The 20,918-nt window shown below is 34.3% G+C and overlaps 1 long non-coding RNA gene across 1 annotated transcript in view; it reads right to left on the reverse strand.

Annotated features, from left to right (window-relative positions):
* Positions 1-10,994: 10,994 nt before the first annotated feature.
* LOC145287951 (uncharacterized) overlaps positions 10,995-20,918 on the reverse strand; it is a 16,094-nt gene continuing 6,170 nt past the window's right edge. Inside the window, exons 2-3 of the long non-coding RNA XR_013869235.1 lie at positions 16,477-16,608; positions 10,995-14,138 (exon numbers count right to left, since the gene is read on the reverse strand). This is a non-coding gene — a long non-coding RNA (uncharacterized LOC145287951). The remainder of the gene's footprint in view (positions 14,139-16,476; positions 16,609-20,918) is intronic.

A 20,918-nucleotide genomic window follows, 5' to 3' on the forward strand; every position in this document is an offset into this window, starting at 1 on the left:
GATTTCTGGCTGTGATGTCTGCTTGGGTGGTGACAAATAACAGAAAAAAAACCCTTAACTACTTTATTTTACAACTAGCAGTTCAGCCCGGCTTTGCTCAGGCCCCATGTACTGTTCATACCTTTATGTGCATAAGTATATATATATGTATTAAAAAGTTTGAATCATGTCCAGATAACCTATATCTAAAATTTCAAGTGTTTAGACACAAAATTGACGGAGGAGTTTGGTAGAGTCTGCAAAGGTCAACTCTGTAACCTTTGACTTCTTGGCAGCCGAATTTTCGCCGAAAAACTGATTAAAAAGCTTAGTGCATGTCTTAATACCCTTTATGCAAAATTTCAAATGTTTAGACCAAAATTGGCTGAATTGGAGCCCGCAAAGGTCAAATCTTTTGAACTTTGACTCCTTGGCAGCTAAATTTTCAGCTAAAAACCGACTAAAAAGCTTAAAATGTAAAATTTCAAATATTTAGACCAAAATTTGCTGAGTAATTTGGTAGAGACTACAGAGGTCAAAGTTTTTAAAACTTTAGCCCCAATTTTGACCATTTAACATTTATTGTTTGGGTTCAAATCAAATTAAAATGTTTGATCCATTTCTAAGTAACTTACATTTAAAATGTCAAGTGTTTAGACCAAAAATTGGTGGAAGAATTTGGTAGAGTTTTCAAAGGTCAAATCGTTGAACTTTTACACCTTGGCAGCTAAATTTTTGGTCGACAACCAATTAAAAAGATTTGCACAAATCTTAGTACTTCTTATGTCAAATCTCGAGTCTGTAGACTGAAAATTGGCAAAGTAATTTGGTAAGGAAATATAAACACACAGACAATTTCACTTTTATAAATATATAGATATTAGACATTAAATAAGATAAACTGCATTAAATTACAAATCATTTCTTTTATCCTAGCTCTGCTACATTAGCTAATACTTTGCGTGGGAGGAAAAGGTGCCCCCTTTATCTCCAAACGGAGACACGAAAATATGCGTGCCCACTGTGTGCCCACTGCGTGCTCACTGCGTGCTGGTCAGTCGAAAATGTGAGAGAAATTGTTGTAAGAAATGGGATTATGGGAAATTTAATGCCTAACCCTTACACGACAGGCCCCATCACTCAGCAAGACTATCTGTGTTACTACGCTGAGAGACACCAATTTCTCCCACACTTTTATGTGCTTGTGCCTAATTTGATGCACCGTAAGCTCTTTCCCTTATAGCAAATAAATAATACAGTGTAGTATCTGTTCTCACTAAGTATTTTTAATAAATTATAAAAAGCCTATTTAATCTAAAGCCTATTATTGCACTACCTTTAAGAATGGAGTGTAGTATCGGTTTTGTTGTCATGAGACCATCATCCAGGCATTTACTTTTACTTTGCAGAAAGTGTAGTAAATGTTCGTCTGTCATGATACAATTTTCACATACAAAACCCCCTTTTGTTGGTAGGCAGTGTAGTTTCGGTTTCCACTCTCCCAGCATGACCGTTTTTATATGGGAGACTAATGTAGTATGCTTTCTGCTGTCATGATATTATCTTCACATGCATTATATCTTCCTTTTGCAATGTTCCGCTACAATAAAACCACCCTCCTTTGCATTATCTCCTCCTTTTGTTGATAGCATAGTATATGCTCGGTTTACTTGAGACTATGAGATCAAACATTATCCCATTCTTTAAAAGGTAATATAGTATATATTCCTTCGTCATCATACTGTCCTCCCAGGCATTATATCCTTCTTTTTAAAAATAAGAATAGTGTATTATCGGTTCTTTTATCATGTGACTAATATTCATTTTTAAGAGAGTATAAGATATAACTCGATGTCATGAAGCCATTCTCCAATCATTATAGCTTCCTTTGGGCCATGGTTCAGTGTCTATTTTTTCTTATGTTACAATTCTCCCAGGCATTACTTTTTATATAAGGTAACGCAATGATACTTGTTATAATACTAATAATACCCCGTCTTTTTTTAGAAAGGTGTAGTGTATTATTTCTTTTGCCGACATTAGACCATTCCTCAGTCATTACATCTGTGTTCATTTTAGGAGACCCTCTCAGGCATTGCCTCTTTTTTGTTCAAATAGTGTCGTATATCTTCGTTTGTTATGATACTTAATATATACTATTACTGCAAGCTTTCCTGTATTGAAAATACTTTCTTCTTGCTTGCGAATCATACTATCTTATATAGTTAGCCTTATGTTCAAGTACATTCGAAATATAATACAGTGCAAAAAACAGTCACTCATGAAACGAACCTCCTAAATTAAAACCTTGAATAATTATTTAAACTCTAATGTAAATTTATATTTAGCAGACTTTACAAATTGATAATAGTTAATTATTGGATTTTAATTAATTATAAGATGAAACTTTAATGATTCAAACTAGATAGATAACGACAAACCTCCACCCATTAATATGGGAGGGGAGATTATCACCAAAAGTGTCATGAATTATTAACTTCGCACTGGACTTACTACTTAAATAAGTCACTTGTACCCATTCCCCTTCCTCCCCCCCTTTTTTTTTTTTTAATGGAGAGTAGATAATACAGTGGATGTGTTATCGGCAGCTCCAGTAACTCTCGCTTCTCCTATTTTGTCATTCAGTCCTCATTCAATGAGTGATTTTTCTGACAAAGGGTGAAGAAAAAGCTGCTTAAAGGTCGGTACTACTTGATGACCAGTAGTCTGAGATGTCGGATATTTTTCTGTCTCTGTCTGTCCTTGTTGCCATGTCACTAGTAAGGGTGCTGGAGGTAAACGTTTTGTCTGGGCTGACGTTATCCGCCTGATAGTCAGGGACCCGAACCTTGGATTAACCACTAAGGAGGCTGTCCTATCAGCAGGCGCAAAGTACTGGGACTGCTGTATTGCCATTTGGTGAGTGGATCTGGACCATGCAGTAGTCTTTGGTGGGGCCTCTCGATGCCATACTAGTGGGTAATTGTTACGGCTTTACCTTTTCGTGTGCTACAAATAAAAAAAAAATTTTTCCTGTCTTTTTCTCTCTTACTTTCCCTCTCTGTACTGCTCTAACCAAGTATGCCGACCTATTCCACAAATCCCCAAACCTCAACATGAAATATCTCCAGAATAAAAACTCGATTAAACCTAGAACCCCATCTTCCAGCGTAGACCCCTACTACCAGGTCTCCTTCTCCAATATCAGGGGTCTACGTTCCAACCTTCCAGAGGTTGAAACCCAATTACAGGAGACGAAACCGGACATATTATTTCTAAGTTAAACTGGAATAGGGCCGACCACTTCCCTAGATGAGTTCATAATTAATGGATACTCCAATTTAACAGCTAAATCTGACTCCCAAGATCGCCATGGGCATGGAATATGTGCCTACATTAAGGATGGCTTCCCATGTGGCAGGGATATCTCTAGAGAAGATCCTAATTTACCCTATATGTGCTTCAGGGTTGCACTTGCTAACACCACTGCATTTATATTTGCCCTCTATAGGCCCCATAACAGTGGAGTTACTATCTTTAAGAGCATATCTGAGAAAATAGACCACATACTGTCTTCACATCCCTCGGCTAACATCCACATCTGTGGTGACTTCAACGTCCATAACGTGGAATGGCTGACCCATTCAAATAAGACAGATGATGAGGGGAGGTTTTGTCATGATTTTGCCATTGCTTATGACCTCACTCAGATTGTTCGCGAACCCACCCGTGTGCCCGATACACCCAATCAATATGCAAGCCTCTTAGACCTTTTTCTCTCAACGTCCCCTGAGCTATGTTCATGTACCATTCATTCTCCTCTAGGATCCTCCGACCACTCCGTCGTATCAGTTAAGATAAAAACAAAATGTAAGAAGCCATCAGACGTACCCCTCCACCGTACTGTATACCGATACTCTATGGCTGACTGGGATAGCTTCCGTACATGCATATCTGATTTACCTCTTCACTCCATGTTTAAAAAGGAAGTGTCCTCTATAGTATCGGAGCTGACCGAATGGTTAATTGTAGGCATAGACCAATTCATACCATCTAAAAAATTCCAACAAAAACCTAACAGCCAGCCATGGTTCTCCCCAGAATGTGCTGCTGCTATCACGCACAGAAACCACTTTTTCCATAGCTACCAACGTAATAGATGCACTGAGACTAAAGCTGCTTTCAGGACTGCCAGCAACCAATGTAAAAGAGTAATAAAAAATGCAAGAGAGCTATATGCCCAGTCTGTTAAATCCAAGGTAGCTGATCAGCGGCTTGGTTCCCACCAGTTCTGGCAAATAACAAATAGGATCCTGAACAGAAGTGTGCGTTCTATCCCAACCATTATCAATGGACCAGAGGTCATCTCGTCAGCGTCAGACAAGGCCAAACTATTTGCAAAGAACTTTGCAGCTAATTCTACCCTATGCGACGAAGGCCATCAACTCCCCATATTTCCTCCTATAACACAGAACAAGCTAGGTAACATACAAATATCCGTGCATGAGGTCGCCAAGCTAATAAAAAACCTAGATTCCAGTAAAGCAACTGGCCCTGATGGCATCCCAATTATAGTGTTAAAAAAGCTTCAACCAGAACTTGCTCCCATACTTACGAAACTATTTAAGCGCTGCCTTAAGGAGAAGTGCTTTCCGACCCCCTGGAAGACCTCATCAGTTTGCCCTGTATTTAAGAATTCAGGTGATAAGTCATCTCCCTCTCAGTACAGACCAATAAGTCTTCTCTGTGTTATGAGTAAGTTGCTGGAATCCATATTAAATAGAGAAATAGTCAACCACCTCAGCAGGAATAACCTTCTTAGTCACACACAATATGGTTTCCGCTCTGCAAGATCTACCGCAGATGTGCTGACGGTTATATCCCACAGGATTAGTGAATTCTTGACAAAGGCTTCCTTTCTAGGGCAATTGCTCTTGACATATCAAAGGCCTTCGACAAAGTGTGGCATAAGGGTCTACTTCACAAGATTTCCAGCTACGGTATAACTGGAAATGTTTTCTCAATCATTAAATCATTTCTCTCCGATAGGCTCATAAGAGTAGTGGTAGATGGTAAAAAATCGGAGGCCTGCAATATAAATGCTGGAGTCCCTCAGGGGTCAATCCTGGGCCCAACTCTCTTCCTGATCTACATCAATGACCTCCCTAAACACATACTTAAATCATTCGTTGACATCTATGCTGATGACACGACCATCTACGGCAACACATCAAAGGCTGTAAATGACGAAGTTCTATCTGATTCTCTCTCCTCTGATCTCGAGCGCATGGTTCAGTGGGGGAAGATGTGGCTAGTTACCTTTAATGCATCCAAAACCAAACTCCTATCCTTACATCATCAACGCTCTGATCCCCAGCTGGCATCAATTGTGATGGATGGCTCTCGTCTGGGTGAGGCCCCGTGTTTTGACAAGCTTCTGGGTTTGACCTTTACTCCTGATCTGAAATGGAACACGTACATCAAGTCTGTTGCCAAGGTCGCTGGAAAGATGGTGGGATCCTTCTACCGCTCCAGAAGATATCTCACTACTGATGCAATTCTCTATCTATATAAAAGCCAAGTACGGCCAAGGATGGAATACTGCTGCCATATCTGGGTAGGAGCTGCCAAAAACAGCCTATCATGCCTTGACAGAGTACAAAATAGACTTCGTGGTTTAGTGGGGGATGCCCTTTTCTCTACCCTGCAACCCCTCTCCCACAGAAGAGACGTTGCAAGCCTATCCTTGTTTTATCGTTATTTTCATGGCAGGTGCTCGTCTGAACTCCAATCCCTGGTCCCCCCTCGCCAATCTTTCACGAAAAACACCCGTCTAGCTGAATCCACTGTGAAAAATTTCCCCCACTCTATATCTGTGCCTAAATCAAAACGCGGATTTCATGAACAAAGCTTCTTTTTTAGAACTGCACGCCTGTGGAACTCTGTTCCGTCTGCCTGCTTCCCTCCGGACTACAACTTGGATGTCTTCAAGTCTAATGTTAACAAATTCCTAATGAACCGCCCCCTTAAGTAAACACTTCATCAGATCTCCTCACTAACATAATGTACTTGCAATAACCCTTATCCCTGAGTGGCTTTCGGGCCTTGATAAGTGGTGATCTCTGTGTAAAAAAAAAAAAAAAAAAAAAAAAATACTATTCTACCAGACATTTTCTCTTTCTTTATCGAAGCACTGTAGTATATGGACTTCGTCATGACATTATGCTCCCATGCAGTGTCGCTTCTTTCTTTTCTCTGTTCAATATTGTATAACTATTTATGTAAACTAAAATGTCTTTCTACGTATTTTTATTTAGTAATTATGATTAATTGTTATTTATAATCTTTATCATAGATTTCATTTTATTATGATAAATGTGATACTTTGGTCATCATCGTATGAAGACTTCCTTATTCTGCCTGCGACTATATATATATATATATATATATATATATATATATATATATATATACACACACACACACATATATATGTGTATGTGTATGTGTGCGCGTGTGTACGTGTATATATATATATATATATATATATATATATATATATATATATACGTGTCTCTAGAAGGGATAATGTGGTACAGGTATGTGTGAGTGTGTATGTATTTTATTTGTATGTTAGTGTGCAATGTTTATCTCCCTTCCATGACTGGAGAGATGTAACACGAGGTCGGAAAGTGGCATTCGAAAAGCCAGCTCCCTAGAGGAAGAGCACTCTGGCCTGCTAACTATGCCTGGGGAGCCCCGTCAGTATTCTCCAGTTGGAACGCCTCAAGCGACTAGCAATAAACTAACTTTTTCTCAATGGACGAAAAAGCAAAGTCTTGAGAAAGTTGATCATACCTCAGCTAACAGAGGAAAAAGCCATCTCAACAGTGGTCTAGACTGGTAAACTTGGTGCCCGGGGAATCTTCTATCGGCTTTTTTGTGAGTACTTATGTTTGCATGATAGTTATATATATATATATATATATATATATATATATATATATATATATATATATATATATATATATATATATATATATATACCATGTTTTCTGCAGATGGATATCGCCAACATTATTAACATATTTCCAATTTAATGTCTAAATATATTAGTCTTATTCTGATGACGCTCGAAAGTTCCCAATGCCACTCAAATAGTTTCATGTATTAAAAGAAATATGTACGGAATGTGTTGTATTTTTAACAAACATTCCAAAATTATTCTTAGAGTCATTATTTATGATCTGGGAATAAGAATGAATATAGTTTTTAATGTATAACGAGGATATTATAGAATTGTTTTTTATTTAGAATTTGCAATTTATAAATAAAATCAGAACATGTCATGCGATACTTTATAATATTTGACAACCAAACCCACTATATTTGATAGTTGATCATTTTCTCTCGTCTTCATTCCAATACATAATCAAAGTGGGAATCACAATTCTAGACACAAGGTTTAATATCATTCTACTTTAATAATCTTTATAACAGGACATAAAAGTGCTGCAAAAGTTTTCTGTTTGAAGAACTAATTTTTCTTGCTCTGGGACGAGTATTCTTCTAGTTTGTAGATAAAACCAAAAAGAAGCCGATTGACATTTTAAATCATTACGTTGCTAGGTGGAGGATTTAGTCACATGCTATTCAAGATACACCAAATATCCCAAGTTGTTAGGATTTTCCTGGAAGTTGGTCATAGTTTAAATTTTTGGAAACATCAAACATAACCATCTTCGTCTATGAAACACTATAAGTTAAAGGGAAATAACTCATAGGTTAAATGACAATTTATCACCATTTTTAAACGCAGCAGATATTGGTCATAATAATAATTAAAAATAAATTAAAAATAAATTAAATAAATCAACTTTATATAATATTTCTAAATAGAACACTCAAACAATTCTATTACTAAATTCCATTAAAAGTTAGAGCTAATTATTAAAACAGATTTTCTTTAATGTAATATGCAAATGAGATAACCTCTTGAATGTTGAATATAGCATATAGCATATATAGAAATCATGCTGAAATACGATGGGCGTGCAATAAGTAATGCCCCTGACCCACTTCCAGTTGTCTGATCTAGCTGAAATTTTGCATGTGCAATGATTTATATCTCTACGGATTAGTAGCAAAATAGCCCAAGATGTCAAAATTAGTACAGGGTCTGTGGAAAGTATAATTCATGACCATTTGCATATGCATAAGGTGTCTGCCAGATGGATTCCCAGGTTGCTCACACCATTCCAGAAGCGAGAACGCGTCGAGTGCTCGAGGATGAATTTGGAGATGTGCCAAGAAGATGAGTCAAAGTTTTTCAAAAGACTGATTACACAGGATGAAACCTGGGTTCATCACTATGATCCAGAGACCAAAGCCCAGTCAATGCAGTGAAAGCACTTGGACTCCCCACCTCAAAAGAAGGCAAGGGTGCAGCCCTCCGCTAGCAAGGTCATGCTCACAGTCTTCTGGGACCAGGACGGAGTAGTGATGACAGATTTCCTGGCCAAGGGTATCACAATTACAGGAGCCTATAATTCTTCACTTTTGAGGAAATTAAGGGAAGCTATCAAAATCAAGAGGCGGGGCAAGATCAGCAAAGGTACCCTCCTCCTGCAGGACAACGCTCCGGTCCACAACTCGCATGTGGCCAGATCAGAAGCACGGGCGTGTGGTTATGAACCACTCCCCATCCTCCCTACTCTCCTGACCTTGAACCCTCTGACTTTCACCTCTTCCCAGCCATGAAGTTGTTTTTTTAAAGGAAAGCGTTTCCCAGATGATGCAGCATTGATTTCTGAAGTCACGTCGTGGTTGAAGGACCAACCTGGGGTGTTCTACAAAAACGGTCTACAGAGCTACATCAAACGATGGGAGAAATGCATAAGTCTGGGTGGTTCCTATGTAGAGAACGACTAATAACTGTGCGAAGTTTCGTTGCTCTACTGCTATGGGAAGTGGGTCAGGGGCATTACTTATTGCACGCCTCTCGTAAATGTATATAAAATTCTCTGAGAGCCTGTGAAACAGCGCACCTTTTGTTTTTAATAACCAAATCGTAAAGAAGCTAATAGACATGCGTACGACTTCATTATTATAGATTATTATTATATATTATTTTGTCAGGGCAACCTTATGTTTCCACGCATAATTATTTATCTATTATTGAATGAAAATACACTGCATGGAAGGTGCTTTCACTAAATTATTTACATAGATTTTTTTCCCGCTTTATAATCAGTTCACACAATTCCAGTAAAATGAATGCCAGTGATTATATGTATGGAATGTCATTGTTGTATTCTAAGAATATATGCGAGATGACACTTGAATGCATTATTTATGGCATGAGAATAAGAATATACATGTATAGTTTTTTTTCTTTCTTCGAGTATATCAGAGTATTTCTGAAACTTTTGAGAATTTGTAGTTTGTATATAAAATGAGACGTAGAGTCATACTTCAAATCATGACATCCATTCTATAGCGATGGTTACTACTATGGTTGACCATTTACTTTCTGCTTTATTCCAATTCACGACAAGATAATATAAACCGACAAATGGACAATTATCGATTTCTTATCATTTATTCATCATGTTTTTCATAATTTTTTTGCGATCGTTTTTGTTTGAGTTTTAACGAAGAATGTCAGTGTTGGTCGCATTCATTTTGTATCAGACAAAAAAAAAACAATAAAAATAAGTCGTGCAAATATAGGATTTCGAAAATATTGCCGATTATTGAAATGATTTTCAAATACAATCATGCAGGCGATTGTTTTGAAGACATGAACAAATACAAATATCGTCTCTTCAACGTTTGCATTGAAATTTCTACAAATTACAAGACGAAGGCGACAGAGCAGAATACTTTAAAACAGACAAATACTTCAATGATTGTTCTCGAAATTTTAGCAGTTTTGTGCTGAATTTTTCAGGTAAAAAAACAAAAAACAAGAAGAGAAAACACAAGTTCGAAATGAATTAATAAATGAAATTTATTATTTCAACAAAATCGCTTTTTATGCTAAAAATGACAAGCAAAATGTCACGAAACAAAAAGAAAAATCAATGTGAAAAAAATACAAAGAATTCCGACATTTTCTCAAATATGTTTATTTTCTTGATACCAGAAGTTTTAATTGGCAAGAAAACGATGTTTTGTATAGTTTTCAATCGTATCATGCAAAAATATTAACGCAATGGAATAAGTTTATCGTAACTGATTTTGAATTCTATCGAATAAACAAATCGAAATTTCATAAAATGCGTCTAATAAATAAATAATGAAATAATTCAGTTCCTTTTGTTATAAAATATAAACAAAACTCAATGCATTGACTCATGCAATCGAACATTAACACTTTTTAACTTAATGGAATGGAAATGAAGAGAATCATTGAAAATAAATATTTTAAAATCAAAGACAAAAGTTTTAAATGAGTAAAACGAAAAGATATTGTTGTTCAAATGTTTTCGCATGAATGAATTTTGCGTTTCTGTTTTGATGACGTCAAACAATTGGCTTTTTTTTCAACGTGTAAAATTCATGTTTATTTAACCAAAGTAATTAATGCCTTAGCAAATGTAAACAAGGAGCAGCGTATGGGAGAAACGATAACTTATTACAAATGACGTGAATTAACTCGTGAAAAATAATATCAACTGAAAGTTGCAAAAGAGATAGAATTTGACGAATGATTTTTTGAGGATTGATAAGATTAAAATCACAAGCATTCCCCAAATCGTGAGATATTATGTTTGAAATTCGCGCCATAATTATCGATGCAAAAAAAAAAATTGATATCGTATATAATAAATTAAATTTATAAAGCATTAAAAAAATAAAATTTATAAATTTATGAAACATTAAGTAAGAATAAAATTAAATTTATAAAGCATTATAAAAAATAAAATTAAATTTATAAAGCATTATAAAAAATAAAATTAAATTTATAAAGTATTATAAAAAATAAAATTAAATTTATAAAGTATTATAAAAAATAAAATTAAATTTATAAAGTATTATAAAAAATAAAATTAAATTTATAAAGCATTATAAGAAATAAAAAATAAAAATTATTAAAGCATTATAAAAAATAAAAAATAAATTTATTAAAGCATTATAAAAAATAAAATTAAATCCATAAAGCATTATAAAAATAAAATTAAATCCATAAAGCATTATAAAAAATAAAATTAAACTCATAAAACATTATAAAAAATAAAAAAAATATAAATTGATAAAGCATTAAGTAATAAATTAATAAATAAAGTATTGATGTATTTATGTATTTGTGTACAAAAACTGACATCAATTTGCGTTTATTGTTTTAGTTTCATTTTACTTCAGTCGGAGTTCTTAGGAATCAAGTCGCTCTTCCCTTGGACTAACACTTGATTTTTATATGAGATGCATAAATATTCGAATATTCTAATAAGGTTCTCCTTTACCTCTCAAATACCGAGTTAGTAAAAAAGAATTTTCCTTTACCTTATTTGCTAATTAACCATGTTATGTTATATATTCTAGTAATCTGTTGATCTTACCGGATCCCAGTCCAAGAATTCGTCTAGTCTGGTTGAGTATCTGCTGTTACGTGAGGCAATATCACTTGGATAAGGCACACCATTCATCATATAAGCTAGCATGGGTTAGCCATGCCGAAGGATCTTATGTGGGCTCCGTATATTATGCTGTTTGGATATTTAATAAAGATTTACTTGTAGTAGAAAGTATTTGCATTCTGACAAACCCCGGTTCGGAGAGACCTTAGACACTCGACGGTGATATCTTGTAGGTGATATCTTGTAAGCTTTAAAATTTCAGAACTTCAGTGCGCAGTAATGATTAAGATGGTTGCGATTGCTTTAAAGGAGGTTTCGTTTCAGACCATTATTACGAATAATACAAGTCTGAAACAATGACATATTCACAAAAAAAAAAAACCCAAATAACATGAATGTTAATATTTTTGTTCCTTAGAAGCGCTGGTTGAGTTTGAATAAAATAAATACGTAGTATATACGTTTGAAGCTAAAGCAACACCGTAAAAACAACAAACGGACTTCTACTTGATAATTCTCTGCTCCAACAACAACATGCCCCCCCCCCCCAAAAAAAAAGAAAGAAAGACATACTAAAGATGAAACTTTGCCTCGAAATATATTTATAAATTTCAATATAAATTTAAAACAAAATAAATTTTTGTTTATTTTGTAATAATGTGTTGTTTTGGCTTCAAACGCATATAATATGTATTTATTTTAAAAGACATGAATGATATTTCTTTTGTGTTTGTCTACACGTTTACGTAATAGATATTCTGTTTGCCAGAATTTCCAAATCCTTGCAAAAAACGGCAACCAAATAAATGCTTAACGTTGTGCACGTTTTAACAAGAAATCTCGCGCCTTCAATTAAAAATGAAAAAAAAAAAAAAATCTAGGGAAATGCTTTGATCTGGCCATTTCATATAGTTCATATCGTGTTTTTATATTCGTGTTTGGAGCAGGTTTAGTCGGACTAAATTTCTCTGGAGAAAAACAAAATGTCCGCTTTTCGTGTTGAAGGGTAATTGAAAATGACAAGATTCCAATCCGTAAACGTCGGTAATGAAAATTTTCAAAACTTATAAATATACTAGCTTACTCGTGTCCCAGCGCTGCTTGGGAACAATATAAATGTGTACTGTAACGCATTATATACAAAATAGATTTGTGAATCACGTATCTTTAAAGACTTGTTTCATCATAACCAATAATTTATATCTTAATTATAAAAAATGTCTAAACTTATAAATACACTAGCTTACCCGTGTCCCAGTGTTGGCTTCGAATTATACAAATGTATACTGAAACGCATTGCATACAAGAGAGATTTGTAAATCAAACATCTTTGAAGACTCGCTTCATCATAACGAAAGTTATACTATCATTTAGAGACCTATGATTAATAAATAAATGATCATGATCTTCTAGGAAAACGCGAATATATAAATACTAGCAAAGATACCGCACTTTTTTTTTTTGCTGCACGATCGGGTACCCGCTTCGCGTGCACTTTGTAGTAAGTGGATGTTGTAAGAGCAATTATTGCTTCAGGTGTTTAAAAAAAATTTAAAGTGAGTGAAAACCAACCATGAACTTTAAAGCAAGTAGGTTATATCAAAGTTCACGCTTATATTGTTACACATAAAAATTGAAACAATTACAAAGAATCACAATAGTTAACATTTGTTTAGTATCACAAACATATTTTTATCAATTTGGTGTGCACCATCCCTGGGTGGGAGAGTTTATAAAGAGCCGCACTAAATATGATCTTAACCTTTGACCTCGACCATGAAAAATGGTGTGCACCATCCCTAGCTCGGAGATCATCATCATGTCAGGTTTGGTCATGATCGGTTCAATGGTGTGGGCTGTATAAGAGTATGTATAGATAGGCTACGACCTTGATCTTTGACCGTTATCTTGGAAAATTGTGTGTACCATCCTTAGGTGAGGGATCATCATCATGCCAGGTTTGGTCATGACCGGTTAAGTGGTGTAGGCTATAGGAGAGTTGTACACACACACACACACACACACACACACACACACACACACACACACACACACACACACACACACACACACACACACGGACGTTATTACTTTATATATATATAGATTAAAAAAATAAAAATAGTTGATGACAACTGCGTTCACAACTTCGTAGGGTGATCTTCATTTTAGGTTTTACGAAATGAATCTCACCGTCATTAAGCATACCAGGAAGTTATTTAAAACGTAATTTTCAAACGAAAGCGATGCATTTATGTTGTTTTTTAAAAGTCTTTTAGGATACGTTAAAGAAAAAACAGTTCCGCACACGCACACACGCACGCACACACGCACGCACACACGCATACACACACATCGGAGAATCATGTATAGACATTGGCCAGGTTTCCGACGTTGTGTTTAGTGAGTTGACAGCGATGAATTCTTTACGATCTCCGAAGACGATGGTTTATGCACGTGCCGAACGATAAGGCGTGGTTAAGCTTGATCCTTTTTGACTAAGAATAATATAGAAAGAGGAAAGACTGCGTTTTCGGCGCCGGATTATCTTGAACATATTTTCTAATTCTTCAGTTGCTGACAAAAAAAGAAAAGAATAAAAAGAAAAAAAGCATAATTAGATATAGAATTTTTTATATTTTTCAGTGTTCTAAATTCATTTTCACCGCTCTCTCTCTCTCTCTCTATATATATATATATATATATATATATATATATATATATATATATATATATATATGATATCAAAAAGATAAAAGAAAAACAACCAAAACTTTTGTCTAATCTTGTTATAAATTTATTTCAACGCAATATGGGCTTTTTCAAATGAGAGAGCTAGTCGAGATTTGCTGTTACACTGAAAGATGATAAAACACGCTGTTTTTTTTTTCTATTTACAAAGTCGAGGTGAGGGAGGAAGAATTTAGAGGTGGTAGATGAAACAAAAGCTTTACAGTGCCATCGCAATGGAAACTGCCCGCCTACTCATTTTGGTCTAATGTGACAGACAGTCTGACTTATAACTCAACTAGGTCGCAAGACAAGCGAAAATTAAATATAGTTAGCATACGTTCAAGCCACTGATTCTTATAAATTGTACAATTGTATATGTTGTAAATATTAAGAAGTTAATATTTAAATATTAACTATTAATCTGTATATATATATATATATATATATATATATATATATATATATATATATATATATATATACATATATATATATATATATTTAGTGGAAATGGTAATTAATAAAAACTGCTCAATACTCTCTGTGTGTGTGTTTGGGTGTCTATCTATTTATATATCCATGTCTCCATCTATCTATCTAACTATGTATTTACATATCTTCACTATATATTTATTTCCCCTTTTCTCTATCCATTAAATTATCAATTTTTCTACCTATCTGTTTATGTATGTCTCATTCTATGTCTCATTCTATCTATATCTCTATCAATCTGTCTATTTTATTAACCTATTTTTCACTGTATATATGTATGTCTCTATCTATCTGTCAATTTATATTTCTTTCTCTCTCTCTCTCTCTCTCTCTCTCTCTCTCTCTCTCTCTATATATATATATATATATATATATATATATATAGTAATTTATAAAATATATATGGCGATTAAGCTTTCAGAAGAATCCTAGAGTGGATGAAACGCGGAATATTCAGTGTAGCTTAATCGCCATATATATTTTATAAATTACTAACTAGCTCTACGTACGTATTGAGCACTTTTGAAGTAAATGCTCAAAGTTTACGCATAAATTTATACTTTTGTATATTAATTTCATGTGAGTAAATGAAGTAGTTGTATATATATATATAAATATATATAAATATATATATAAATATATATATAAATATATATATATATATATATATATATATATATATATATATATATATATATATATATATATATATATATATATATATATATACACGTGTTGTATGTGTAAAGCTTATCGGAGAGAACCCCAGCAGCAGAATAACCGATTATGAAGAATAATTAAAAAATAAGAACATGTTATTTATATATGTGTTACAAAAGATCAGTATAACATTGATACCGTTGGTTTCAAATCAAAGCAAATGAGACCTATTATTGGTCGCCTATTTTGGAATCTCCTCAGCCTTTGGTCTTAGACAGAGTGTGAGGATAGTGCGACATAGATTTGTGTCTGTAAGTGAGAGAGACGTAGAGAAAAAGAAAGCGTTTATTTCGTAATGTTGGAAAAATAATAATTCAGAATGAGAATAAAATTATTTTCCGTTTATTTTATTATATTGCGTTGATTTTGTGACTTGTAAAACATTGAAAATTAAAAAAGTAGCAGTAAATATCCCCTTAAGGACAAAAGGAAAGCCGCTCATATCAACGCATGAAATCAACACTGTAATTAATTTCTTGAAGGCGAATTAGGACAATTAGTATATAATCTTATGATATGCAAGTTAATCAAAGAAATAAGAATCTTATGGTTTATCAGAAAGCTTGCTTTTTTCAATTTAAAGGTAATTTAGTAAATAATATCATCAGCCTTATTTCTAAAAGTGCTGGAACGAAACGTTTTTTACTAAAAATTTGCTATCGGTGAAATGCGTGGCAGTGAAAACAGATGTAAATGAGAAGGTAGAAAAACTTTATTTATTGTTAAGAAAAAAATATTCAAATGTTGAATAGGACCCAGGATATACAACAAAGAAATTGATTCAAAATAATTTTTTATTTAAAAACATGAAACGCAAATTGACCGAAATAATTAGATTTTTCTCAAAGTTATTCCGGTCAAATGCAGAGAAGAAGTCTTTACTTTATATATGAGATAATTGGGATCAGAAATAATTTTTAAATCAATAAATCTATTGAAATTAAAGTGAAAATCTAGTTAAATCACTCACCTTTACTCATTTTTTCCATAAACAAGGAGAGGCTGTTTGGATTAAGTTGGGGTGGAGGCGCACTGAGAACTCCTTCCATAATGAAGCAGGTTGCAAGGATAAGAAACAAGAGTTGACGAGCCATTTTAGAATCTGAAAACAAAAGAGCAAAAACACATGAGGAGTTGCGAGAGCAATGATGCATCTGCGAGACTATCAGAAAAAAAAGAAGGTAGCGTTTGGAAATGCGATTTCTTTCTCTAGACTTGAACTATTATACTACGCATCCCTGACAACCAAGTCCATAGTCAGAGAAGCTTATTTTTTTATGAAAACGAATTGTTATCTTGAGAGTTTCACAATGAAATAAAATGTTCGAAATACTTCATCTCAATTACAAAAAGTAAACTGAAATGTCAGACCTAAACAGATTAACAGGTTCCCATTTTATTAAATGGAATCATTTTTTATTAACTAGCGGGGGTGGGGGTTGCCCGGCCTTTTCCGCTCGTAAAACACGTTTAAATATCTTTTAATTAATGCAAATTTCGTAGTTATTATTACACAGCAAATTCTCTATTGAATATTATATTATACCTAATATATAATAGTCATTCCAAAAGTTTTTTTTAAAAATGACTTGGGTGCCATCAGCTAAAATCGAAACCAAAACATTTAGCGCTCCTACCACATTTCCTACATTTTTAACTATCGGAAGATAGATAAGAAACATTTAAAATTAAACCACCTCAAGCTATAAATGAATTTGCGCATGCGCAAAAGAAATAGAAATATGTCAGCAAATTGAAATGAACATTTTGCATTTCAACTTGATGACATATTTCTGTAGGCATTATTCTGCCATCCAAACAAAGATTTTACTTGCTATAAACTATGCTTGGTGTATGATTACTATTTCGTGTTAATTTTATTATTATGTAACCAGTAGTTTAAAAGAGTTTATCGGTTAAATATTTTCATGCAGACACACATACATTTTTTTTTTACACAATGATCAACACTTATCAAGGCCCGGAAGCCACGCAGGGATAAGGGTTATTGCAAGTACATTACGTTAGTGTAGAGATTTGATGAAGTGTTTACTTAAGGGGGCGGTTCATTAGGAATTTGTTAACGTTGGACTTGAAGACATCCAAGTTGTAGTCCGGTGGGAAGCAGGCAGACGGAACAGAGTTCCACAGGCGTGCAGTTCTAAGAAAGAAGCTTTGTTCATGAAATCCGCGTTTTGATTTAGGCACAGATATAGAGTGGGGGAAATTTTTCACAGTGGATTCAGCTAGACGGGTATTTTTCGTGAAAGATTGGCGAGGGGGACCAGAGATTGGAGTTCAGACGAGCACCTGCCATGGAAATAACGATAAAACAAGGATAGGCTCGCAACGTCTCTTCTGTGGGTGAGAGGTTGCAGGGTAGAGAAAAGGGCATCCCCCACTAAGCCACGAAGTCTATTTTGTACTCTGTCAAGGCAAGATAGGCTGTTTTTAGCAGCTCCTGCCCAGATATGGCAACAGTATTCCATCCTTGGACGTACTTGGCTTTTATATAGATAGAGAATTGCATCAGTAGTGAGATATCTTCTGGAGCGGTAGAAGGATCCCACCATCTTTCCTGCGACCTTGGCAACAGACTTGATGTACGTGTTCCACTTCAGATCAGGAGTAAAGGTCAAACCCAGAAGCTTGTCAAAACACGGGGCCTCACCCAGACGAGAGCCATCCATCACAATTGATGCCAGATGGGGATCAGAGCGTTGATGATGTAAGGATAGGAGTTTGGTTTTGGATGCATTAATTGTAACCAGACACATCTTCCCCCACTGAACCACGTGCTCGAGATCAGAAGAGAGAGAATCTGAGAGAACTTTGTCATTTACAGCCTTTGATGTGTTGCCGTAGATGATCGTGTCATCAGCATAGATGTCAACGAATGATTTAAGTATGTGTTTAGGGAGGTCATTGATGTAGATCAGGAAGAGAGTTGGGCCCAGGATTGACCCCTGAGGGATTCCAGCATTTATATTGCAGACCTCCGATTTTTGTCCATCTACCACTACTCTTATGAGCCTATCGGAGAGAAATGATTTAATAATTGAGAAAACATTTCCAGTTATACCGTAGCTGGAAATCTTGTGAAGTATAGGAGAGAAATGCATCCACTGTTTTATTTATGTAGATGAGTCAACACGTATCAAGTCCAAAATCCACCTAAAGAGAAGAATTTATGAAATGATGGATCGGAACAATTGAATGGAATAAATAACGTTTGATTAATAAGTTTTTGACAGGGGAAGCGTAAGATTAAGTGACTTTGATTTGTGAATCAGAGGCAGGACAATAATCTCGTAAGTTTGCATTCACGCAGGAAAATATATTAGATTTATAACTTGAAAATAAGGATTGGACCTTATAACCATATTATCGTTGCCCTATGAAACTGCCATAAAGAAAAACTAGAACTACGGGTTTTAGTAGAAAAGAATATATTGTACAAGAACGTGAATACAATCCAAAGGATGTTGGAAATTTCCAACTGTTAGTTAGACAGTCTTTAGTATCGCGGTAGGCCGTGATAATTTCCCCACGTGACGATGAGACTCGGCGATTTTATAATGATTAAAAGAGTACATTACGAACGAAAGGGGAAATCCCCATAATGCATACATATTCTGAAATACTGTCCCTAAGATACTTGGATATTTCATTTTGCTCAAATAGGAAGCAAAAATATCGCAGGGTGTGCGTTCGCACCCTATATCCATATACAAGAAATAGTGATTATTACTTCTTTTTTTTTTTAGAAAATAAGAACCTATAAATGTATATATTTTGAAATTACATTACTCAGGGTACATAGGAAAGTATATTTCATTCTGATCAACAATGGAAAAATAGTATCGTAAGTTAGGCGTTCCTATCACATATTCATAAAAAGAAATACTGGATAATGCTTGTAGTTTTAGCATATGCACACAAATATATACACAGACATGACAGAAAAGAATAGACAAGATAAAGATAAATATTTTTCTAATAATAATATATGCTTATTTATATATACAGATAAGAATAGTGCTAAATAACTTAGAGTGTCTCATTAAAATTGCATCTAACAACATGGAAGCATGCAATGAACCAAAAGAGTACCAGACCTTTCAGAATTTCTGCGAGGACGGATCGTGCGTCAACATGAAGGGGGTCTTAATCAACGCAAAAATAGCAGGAAATCTTTCAATGCATCTTTCTATGATTTTCTATGATCGTACAATTCACAAGAGAGGATAAAGAAGGCACAAAACCTCATCCACGTCTCCCCGGACCCTCTGAAAGAACCTTGCATCTTGTGAAAAGAAATGCTGAAGAGGATCCTCAGTGCAAAGCCTCTGACATTGCAACACAAGTTGGAGAACAGTTGCCAGGTATCTTCAGAAGCTGGGCTACTGGGGTAGAGGTGCGTGAAGGAAACGGATTCTTTGCTCTCCAATATGAAGCGCAGAAAAGATTGGGCTCGTGTAATGGTGAAGAAACCTATGACCTTTTCGACCAATGCCATTTTCTCTGATGAGTTACGATTTGCATTATTTCCCGACAGTGGAATAGTGTGAGTATGGAAGATGACATTCTAGCATTATTGCGTCAGATGATATTGCATCAGACATAGCAAGAAATTTCTCAAGATGATATTCGTCAACTGATCAATGACATGCCCAGAATAACCCTAGCATTAAAACAGCAAAAGGAGCGTCAACCAAATATAAGTTATTAAATTTGTGACCATTTATTTTTGATTTTGTTCTATAAATTATATATTTATTGAAATAACGGTTTCTATGGGGGTCTATTCTTTTCTATCATGTCTGTGTATTTTGAAATATGTATATACATATATATATATATATATATATATATATATATATATATATATGTATGTATATATACAGACATATATATACATATATATATGTATTCTCTTCTTCTTCTTCTTCTTCTTCTCTCTCTCTCTCTCTCTCTTCTCTCTCTCTCTCTCTCTCTCTCTCTCTCTCTCTCTATATATATATATATATATATATATATATATATATATATATATATATATATATATTCCGCCTTGGAATCTTAAAGTAAAGACTTACTGGAAATTGTATCATTTATTCTATATTATTTTATATCATATTTTATTTTTGAACTTATTATCAACACTTTCTTGAACATTTTTCTAATCCCATTTTCTTCACTTTAAGATCGTTTTATTTTTATTTTTATGTTTTACTTTATATATATATATATATATATATATATATATATATATATATATATATATATAATCTATTTTTATATATATCTCCATGTCTATTTTTATATATATTTCCATATCTCTTCCCCTTCTTTCTCCACTTTCTCTTCTATCTTCCCTATTTTTTCATTTCTTCTTTTATTATTGGCTCT

Source organism: Euprymna scolopes, chromosome 11 (assembly GCF_053919585.1).
Source record: "Euprymna scolopes isolate OS-2025 chromosome 11, ASM5391958v1, whole genome shotgun sequence".
Taxonomy (NCBI): Eukaryota; Metazoa; Mollusca; class Cephalopoda; order Sepiida; family Sepiolidae; genus Euprymna; species Euprymna scolopes.